Consider the following 10,720-nt stretch of genomic DNA (forward strand, 5'->3'; position numbering starts at 1 on the left):
AAACCTCATTTTTATGGACAACAGGCACCGGGAGAGAAAACTTCGTCTAAATTCCTTGGAAACAAAAACGTTAAACGTACTCAGGTATCTACAATTTGTTGGGTTTAGCTACTTGGATTTAATTCAGTGTTTTTAATAAAGCCTCACATGTTTTGGGCACGACGAAGCATAAAAAAAGGAAGCAAATATGACAAGTTTTGCATTAAACGATATTTGTTCTTACGATAACTTTTGTTTTTCTTGGCCGGGCTTTTTAATACGACCTTGTTCTACGGAAACAAGGAGATTTTATTTCAACTGTCTAATCAGGACACATCGAAGCCATGCGTGTTGTTGACAAAAAAAACTCAAATTATATTTGGTTTATATTTGGTTTGGTATTTTTAATATTTTAATTGTACGAGTACGACGAGGACAGGGTCGTTGAAAGTTTTTTTTTAAATAAAACATAATTATTTAATTATTAACGTAAGAACTTTAAAAACTTGATGCTGATTGAACTTACACTTTAATATTCATTTGGTAGGTTTTAAACTGTACCTAAAATCAATACCTAGGTACTTATATAGATTATATACCTACACAGAATTTCATCCATTAGTTAGGTATTAAGCTCTATTATAAGTATTAGAACAAATTAAATTATTTTCAGAAAATATTTTAATTTGTTTTTATTTAAGTAGTTTATATTTTAAGCACTTAGAAAAATTTGTTTCATGTCTACAGTAATGTTCTCGTACATAATTATTTTATATAACAAGAGCTGAGCAAATTCACCCGGTTCATTACATAAACAGCGATTTCCTCTCATGCTTCCGCGTATTATGCGTTATGAGTACTAGTTAGGAATACAAATACTGCTGAGTATACTCGCTGTCAGCGCTAATGACGTATCTGTACTCGGTTAACCCTGAACAATAAAGTGCTACCATATCCATCTATATTATGTAGCTTTGAATTCCCCTTAACTACTCGTATCTTGTATTGTGCAGAAGACAAAGTTAAAGGTAGATAGACTATACGTATAACAGTCAGTAGATTGTGATATGTTAGATATGTATGGGCTCAAAAAATGTATTCAAGCCAATTAGGCACAATTCAGATAGAATTTAGAACTTTTAAGGAATTGAAAAAAAAACTAAATTCAAACTGAAAGACAAACATAAAACTTAGAAGGTCAAATGTTTGTAAATTGTAAATCTTATCTTTTGCAAATAAGTAAGTAAAAAAAAGACAGACAGAATGTGATTTTAAGAAAATATTAAATCATACAATTCTGCTAGTAGGCTTCAAGAGTTTTTTCACATGTCCATAACAATACATGAAATAAGTTAGTTGAGGCATACATATAAGGCCCGGCGGGCAACAGGGTCCAGCATTCAAAAATATCTGTTGCACTAGTATTATATTTTGTTCAGTACGTCACGCACACTATAGAAGTAGCAGATATAACGAGCTGGCAACAGCGCTCGTCTTCACAAACGCCGCTACTTTCTCAGTAGTAAATCAAGAAAATCGATAAAACCAAATTTTTTTTTCGTAAATAAAAACAAAAACGGCTGCGCTTGATGTTATTTTACGGATACGAAATTTGGTTTTATCGAGTTTTGGTTTATTCGATGTTTTAATACTTTTAATGTATATGGGTGCTAATAGAATTTGTGGGTGAGGGAAAATTCATAATATGGGAATATATTCAATATAAATACGAATATATTTATATTGAATATAAAAATAATAATAAAATTCTTTATTGTGCACTACTAAAGAAAAGCTCATATTACAAACAAAGACAGGACTTAAATTAGTAGGTAACAACAGGCGGACTTATCGCGGCGGGAATATATTCCCTATTATTCTTGAACTTCTACTAGGGACAAGAAGGCTCTCTCACTGTCAGTGAGGGTAACAAGGCCCAATCCGGGCTTTAGTAGACGTATGAGATGAAATAGTAAATTTACACAGACAGAAGCAGCTCGATTTGGGTAACCAATGTCACTTTGACGTTAGAAATATAGTAGATAGATCTTATTGTGATCACGTCAATTTTGACATGTCGTTTAGTTATCGATCTTATAAAGATCTTTCCAAGATCTTAAACGTGTCTTTATCATTCTTCGAATCGGGCCGCCAGCCAGTGTTGCGTAGACCTAAATGTACGTAACGGGTAAACGCCGAATACAAATTAATGTTCTTTAAATTTTCGATCTTTACTCAAAAGACTTGGGTAATTATTAGTTATACCAGGGTAAACTTGAGTTTCATTAAACTTCTAACATTACCCATAACATATATATATATATACTCAATTACTGGATCGTCAGATGGTGAATGCTTTACATTACGTTTATTTCAAGCTCGTGTGGCTCATAAAATGTTACTTATGCACAATAAAACTTAAAAGCTATAAGCTATGTTAGTAACAATAAACATCTAAACTAAAATCACAATAATTCACCGTTACTGGGCTTGTGAAGCTCACAACAGTGCATAATGTACGGACAGTCAATCCTATCCGCAATCCAATTGTCATAAGTCTCAAAGTGTCTAATTTTATTATCTCTTCAACGTCAAAAACGGACTTTGGTGCATATATATGTTTATAAAAGTGTTTATTTTATAAATGAACAACAATGAACTAAAATCTCAACAACCACATCATGAACTGATACGTATATTATACTGAACTTATAGAGGTTATATTTTCTGGAGGGTCTTTATTTTATAAAATACAGCGACGCCTTTATACCGGTGAGTTACGGTAAACGGTTTTAGTCGACACCTACAATGTACTACAAAAGCACTCTGTTTCATCGTCTGAAGTTAGACGTGGATAAAGAAACGTAAAGTATACATATATTACCAGTACGACATTTCTTTTTTTACCAGACTGCATTAGAAGGGTAATGTTTTTCGAGCGTATGTATGTATTTACCCGACTGTGTTAGAAGGAGACTAATGTTTTTCGAGCGCATGCATGTATGTCCATTTCTTTGGCGCCCCAGCCCAAACGGTAGGTGGTTTTTAGGGTTCCGTACCCAAAGGGTAAAACGGAACCCTATTACTAAGGCTCCGCTGTCCGTCCGTCCGACCATCTGTCCATCTGTCACCAGGCTGTATCTTATGAACCGTGATAGTTAGACAGTTGACATTTTCACAGATGATGTATTTCTGTTGTCGCTATAACAACAAATACTAAGAAGTACGGAACCCTCGGTGGGCGAGTCCAACTCGCACTTGTCCGGTTTTAATAATAATAATAAAATTCTTTATTGTGCACTACTAAAGAAAAGGTCATATTACAAACAAAGACAGAACTTAAATTAATAGGTAACAACAGGCGTACTTATCGCTATAAAGCGATTTTATTGACTATAGGCTATATAAATTTTGAAAATGGCGCCTGCAAATGAATTAAAGCGGGGGGGGGGGGGCTATGCTATCTTACCAATCTTGCCATAGCAATATGGGTATCAAATGAAACCTAGTGAAAAGGCCATTTCAAAAATATACGTAGCTACAGTTTTTTGTTTTAAGAACATCTATAAGTAATTTAAATTTCTTTTTATTCTGACACATGATTGGCCGTAGTAAGTAAGTATTTTAAATAGTAGCAACGATACAAACGTTTTACATATATGTAGGTATAATCAACATTCTTAAGATGGAAATATATAAAAAAGTTTTCTTGAAAAAGTGACGCCAATTTTAACAAGCATCAAAACATCCTTATTTATAATGTTAACAAAGGTGTGTTACGATATATACTTCGTGTCATACACGACGACGCGCAAAGTTGTCTAAGCTAACCTTTAATGACATCATATTACGAGTCAAGTCACGCGTCCTCGTGAATGACACGATCTATATTTGACCTCTGCATACTCGAGCCCCCATGCCTTAGCCGGTCGGATGGTAGGCCTGACGGTTTGACGCTGGTGCCTTGGCAGAAAGGAAAGTGCATGCTTTGGGACGCTACATGAGTCAGCACTTTTGCTGCATTGCACATTGGCCGCACTATGCACTGTAAGGGCAGCAGGGGCAGCTGCTGAAGTGGCAGCGCTGAGAAAACGAGAGAAGTACGCGGGGTTGGACGGCTATGTGTTTGTGCCTCTAGCGGTTGAAACGGCTGGCTCTTGGTGCTTAGGGGCTAGAGAGTTCATCAAGGACGTTGGGAACCGTTTACGAAATAGAGGCCTTGATCCCCACTCCGGGTCATTCTTGGTGCAGAGGTTATCCATCGCCATCCAACGTGGTAATGCGGCGAGCGTTTTGGGCACCTTTGCGCCTGGGTGGGATTTTTGACTGACGGCTTTATTTTGGATTAGTGTTTTAATTATTTGTTTTATACTTTTTTTTTGTATTATAATAATTATGTGACTTTAATAATTTATTTCAATGTATTGTTTGACCACTATCTATTTGTTGCTGACTGTACTATGTAGGTGGGTCACGGATGAATCCCAGACGCACTCTTGTTTTATTGGCTATCAGGGTTCCAGCACCCGGTTATTTTAACGATCTGCCGGAAACGGTAAAGCACTGTCGGTTTATTTGCATGCATATCAGATCACGTTAATGGCGCTTCTGTCCTATTTTACATTATATAAAGGAAGTTTCTAAGGCAATTTAATTTGATGAGTTGTCGTTGTAGTTTATTGAGTGTGATTGTCGTTGAAAAGTATAAATTGGAATTGCGAGGACAAAATGATGCTTATTTTTTGTTATTTACTCATTTTAGGGTGAATTCTATAATATAATATGGCTTGTGCGCTCAAATATTATAGAGTCAGTTCAAGCTAAGTTGGTAGCGATTTCGATATCCCAGCCTGGACAAGTGTTTAGTAAACGTCATCATTTAACTGCACAAAATACATCTGCACTGTCTAGGATGTCAAAATCGCTGCCAACTTATCTTGGTTTGAATAATATATCAGTAAAATAGGAAAACTTGTTCGTAGTTTGTTTATGATGTACAACGCCAGTGAATTGAATTGCAAGTTAGACATTAATTATTTAAAATAACGAAGCTTGCCTTTATCCGCAGCCTCTTGGTACCTACAGATGCAGTGTTGCTTTTTGAACCAGTAATATACTGAGATTAGCTTTCACTTTATCCTTTTGTTTTTTGAATGTATGCTTCAGTACCCCTAGTGTAAATAAATTCGATTTCGAAACGTGACGTACGCGTTTGCGTTTAGTCTCATTTTGTATTGGATTTAGAAAGAGCGCGCCAAGCGGGACGTTTTGGAAGCTTAAAATCCTATACAAAATGAGACTTAACGCAAACGCGTTCGTCACGTTATGATGTCGATCAAATTTACACTGTATGTATAGGGGTACTGATCTGTTTCGTAACTTAGTTATTATTATTCCATTCTATTTTGCCAGACGTAATATAAAAAGAAAAATAACGTAAAAGTGACAATTATATTTAACTAAGCACTCAATTTCCCAGTCTCTAGGGTAGCAAAAATGCGAACTTATATAAAGTAAATTGTTGGCTTTAGTGAGAATTTCAGTAGTTCATCGTTCAGCCGGGCCGTCCCAGGAGAGCTAGCTAAAAGCGCGACGGCCTACGGCGAATGACAAGCTGCTAAAATGTCTTCCATTATATTTGCCGTTACGAAGTGAGTTGTGGGGAATTGTTTTAGTTTATATCGTAGGGACTGGGAATGATTGAGTGTAATTAAACAGGAATAACCCTTGTCCGACAAATTTTAGGCAGGTTGAGTATTCCTTTGGCTTCTTCATAATAACTATTATCGCCATTGTTCCTGACGTTAAGTTGAAAGCCAGTGCAGATTACTCTACTACTATTTGATTTACTACATATCTTGAAATACATATTATATTATTTATAACAAGGGACATAATATATAGGGACTCCTATATACATTTTCAGACATAGCACCAAAATTTGCGAAAGTCTCATTTAAGGGGTACAGGGAAAAAAGTCCCAAATTTAAGATTTCTTTTATTGTTAGGTACTAATACTAGCTTACATAGCAAATTTCAGCTTTCTAGGAATTCAGAAAGTACCCTAAGAGTTTTGATGATAATCAGTGAGTGAGTCAGTGACGAAATCGGTTTTATTAGATGTCAATGAAATCTAAAGTATAAGATCTATGTAATTGAAACGTTCTATGCTTAATAATTCTACTAATGACATTATATCCCGAGAACTTTGTTTATCTGATATAATCCAAACCAAAGTTATGAGGTTTCAGAAAAACGACGAAGCGCTTCGAGAAAAGGTAGGTAGTGCCCTTACGCTTCACTTGGCTAGGGCACTGCCGTGCCCCAGATGAAACACATGTAGTACAGAAATGTCTCCATTGACAGCAGACAGATCATCTTCATAACCGTTTCATAATACGAGTAATAAATTAAAATCTGCATCAAGGTAACGGTCTTAAAAATTGACAGTGACATCGCCCATATCCTGCAGTCATATTCCGAATGTAACATTTACTGTCGAAACTTACTCCATTAGCCCGGAGCATTCACCATGACATTTAACCGAGATGCAATTCAAGTTAACATATTCAAGAAATCAAATTACCTTGTGACGTGTAGGTAATATGATTCCTGTTCGTTTACCACTAGTTTGAGACTAGTCGCGGTAAGGCTTCTTATGGCAATATTTAATGTAAGTTTCGAAGACCAGGTATGTTTATAACCAAGTAAATTACTCAAAATGTTCGAGCGTTGGGAAAGTTCTACCACAACTCTCTGTAACACATTTTCTCGTAATTAATCTTACGTTGTGTAACATTATTTTCCACTTAGTTTCTTTAAGTTATAAATATGTCTGTACATGACATCTCTTTTATGTATTAAAAGGAAAACCTTTTATGAAAACTCAATTTAGAATTTTTCTAATATCCAATTAATTCGATCAAATCTGTGCGCAGTGCGTGCCATTTTCCTTCTAGGATCGTTTGTACTACAAATAATACTTTTTAACACTGTTAACCTTAATAGTCCCATAGAATGTTGAAAAAAGACCAAAGTTAGTCAATAATATTTATTGATAGGTACTAAAAAGATGAAGATGATTTTGAAAAAATGTGTGTCCCGCCGAGTTTCTTGCCGGTCCATATTGGGATACCCTCAATTGAGGGGAGATTTAAATCTTCTCGGGTCAGAAGTGTAGTTAGAGACAGTGTAGCTTTATTTGATGTTTATGAGCGCATTTTAATATGCCTACTTGAGTAATAAACAATCTTTATCTTTATTTTATCTTAATAATGGTAGGTAAAATAAGCTTTCCAAAACTAAACAATTAAGTCAACAGATAGCATGAGTATATGTGCCATCAACCGAAAAACCGCAACAATTCATAATTTTTCCATGCAATATCGCAGTTCACTGTACATTTCGTGCACTATTAAATTAAACGCTAATGTATAACATAATTTAACAGCCTTTAATACACTGTTACATCCTCAAGATTATTTCTTAATGCCAAAAGAGCACTTTCTCATTTTAAATTATCAATTTTCGTTCAGCACATAATTCTCCAAAGTTCCAATATGCGCAAACAGTACCGCAGCAATCATTATCATTAATCTTTCACAAGCATTTACAAACAGGAAAAGTTCCGTCTCAATTTTTTTATAGAATATTTTGTAAGTCGCGTAGTAACTAATTTTACTGGGGTAAAAGTGGACAGTTAATTAAATGTAATTTCTAATTTGAGAGTCTCTGACAAGGTATTCTCATCTAAATGAAAGGACAGACTTTATTAACTAAAACGGTACTTAATCGTGTTTACTTGAAAAACCGTTTATACCGTTTAACGTTTACGATACCGTTTATCACAATTATTAGTAATATAAACCTTTTTTTTTACTTAATATTATACCTTATAAAACAAAGTCACCCGCCGCGTCTGTCTGTATGTTAACGATAACGATAAACTTAAAAACTACTGAACGGATTTTCTTGCCGTTTTCACATGTCAATAGATCCATTCCTGGGGAAGGTTTATGTGTATATTATTTGTTAAGATTTACCCGTGCGAAGCCGGGTCGGGTCGCTAGTACACACAACATGACAGGAAAATTAATTTCATACACATCTTGAAGTTGATCTCGATATTGTATTCTAGTAAATGAAAAAGTCTGGTAAAAGTAGTTTTGCTTCTAAATGAAAACTGTAACCGTTTCTTATACACCTATTCCAAACAAAATGTTTAATGGTTAGTCTCTCTCTAAACGCTAAACGCTAAACTCTAAACTTACACTTTATGTAATATCCAGTATCCCGGGTTACTATCCAAAAATGTCGTAGTTCGTGTAGTAATCTCATTTTATTTTACGAAGAGAGATTATATAAATCGAGGTTAGGTTAGGTTTACCATAAAAGATCCACTTAAAGTATAATGTTTATCCGGCCGGTCATTATCCCTAATTAATCACACACTCGGACTGACCGCACCCCGATCGTTAGATAACAATGAGATACTTAAGCTTTGGTGATGCGCTCGTGGCCTTGTGCCACCATATTGTTGTATAGGTACGGTCACGTCTGAAAATATCGATACGGACAAAGTGCCAAAAATATGTATACACTACCCTAATATATGGGCCATAAGGTCGTGTATATATTTTTTTGGGACTTCGATCGTGTCGATGTTATCAGACGTGACTCTACCTAATTTGTAAATGGGTCCTCAAAAACTGCTTACATAATTTTTATGGAATACGCGATAGGACGAATAATATAAACTACATTTTTTACTTAGAAAAAAAAAATGTGTAGTTATGTAGACATGCGTGTATATTATGAAAACCATTTGTGTCCTCGTGCGTATTACCTATCTCGTAAAATAATTATTTAATCTACTACTTTTTTTTGTCTTTGGATTAAAAAAGCAATCGGTACGTTGAATTTTCTTGCCCCAAAAACAGCATCAAAATTAAATAGCTTTTGGTACTTGAAAGTACAAGTACAACGCACGGTAGGTGCGAGTGGGAGTTTTTTCATGAGCCCTATAAAATAACGAAACTTTTTGGGAATAAGGGTTGGGGGGGGGCAATGGTATTTTTGAATAAAAAATAAAATATGAACATATTTTCCTTAATATTTTTGTAATTGACCTAGTCACTAGACTTTAAAAATTCGCACGCTCTTCATATTGGGCATTTTCTATAGTTAATAATAAAAATTATACTTTCAATGTGTCCGGGTTAGCGTTGTTAATAACTATTCCAAATTTCAAATCGATAGCTTAAGTGGTTGTCGAGATATTTAGCGATGTGACAGACAGACAGACGGCCGGACATAGTCGCGCCATAAGGATTTCTTTTTGTACCTTTTTGGTACGGAACCCTAAAAAGGCAAATAAAATTAAAATATATACATCTCGAAATGAACGTCCTCCTTCTTCATGAGGTAAGAAAAGGTATTTTAAAATAAGTCCATATTAGTTAAACTGTACGAGAAGCTCATTTTGAGAACGGACAGATAACCAAGAATTCGTCCAAATCGCTATCAAAGCAATTATTTTCAGTTAATTAAATTCTTAGCAGACAGCTTTACTTAATCCGGCTTCACTTGAGTCTACAAAAATGCAAAAAATCTACCGACGCCATGAAAACGAAAAACGGCGTTATAGTAAGGGTTAGAGCACTACCATTTTTTTATTTTTCATTTCTCATGCCACTCGTGCTCTAAGAGTGTGTCATTGCTGATCTAAAAAGTGTGCAGAAATTAATAATTTTCTGCTCTATAGCGTTTTATTATGATAAACAATTTTAATTTGGTTTTGAAAGGATCACGTCCTTGATGTACAGTCGCAATCAGATATATTGGAGCGGCCGAAGTGCTCAAAAATATCTGAACAAGCACTTTAACGCCTTAACAATAGAGGCGTGTTCACATATTGGTATATTGGTGAGTGCCTTGCCGCTCGGATATATCTGATGGCGACTATACACTTTCAATTCTGATTATTATCTCCCCAATTATAAGCATATATTGTTCAAGCTTAGTCCTAAAACTATAACAATTGAATAAATAAAAATATTACACAATAAATTAATATTATAGGAAATTATAACACAAATTCCTTTTTTATTTATTTCTATTTACTCGTTTATTTGTAATTAATATGATTTTGTATATATGTTTTGACATGTTTTTTCCATGTCCTGGCGTTTGGCCTCTGCTATGAGCCGGACATGTGTTTGAAAATAAATAAATAATAAAAAATTAATAAACCCCACAGTAAGCTCAAGATCACTTGTGTTGTGGATACTCAAACAAGGAATGTCGGCGGCCGATCGCAAAAAAACAGGCAGATCGTAAAACTCCTATTAGGCATATCGCGAAACGTGGAAATCTTGGTCTAGTTCCCTGAGTCGACGGAGCCCGCTACGCGGGTCTCTTATTTCTGAACAGTTTACCTTGCGGGCATCTGAAGTAACCTAACGAACCTATCCTACCTATAGTACAGTCGCCAACAGATATATCGGCGCGGCCAAGGTGCTCACAAATATCTGAACCCGCCTGTAATGTCAAGGCGTTAGAATGCGTGTTCAGATATTTTTGAGCACCTCCGCCGCTCCGATATATTTGATGGTGACTGTACCTATACCTATCAATTGGTTTAATGTGACTACCGTCATAACATTACAATCTGCCTGATCTTACGATCGGCCGCCGACATATATAAATGTTTAAAAATACATAGAACACACCCAAGACTCAG

This window comes from Cydia pomonella, unplaced genomic scaffold (assembly GCF_033807575.1).
Source record: "Cydia pomonella isolate Wapato2018A unplaced genomic scaffold, ilCydPomo1 PGA_scaffold_203, whole genome shotgun sequence".
In the NCBI taxonomy this organism is placed as follows: domain Eukaryota; kingdom Metazoa; phylum Arthropoda; class Insecta; order Lepidoptera; family Tortricidae; genus Cydia; species Cydia pomonella.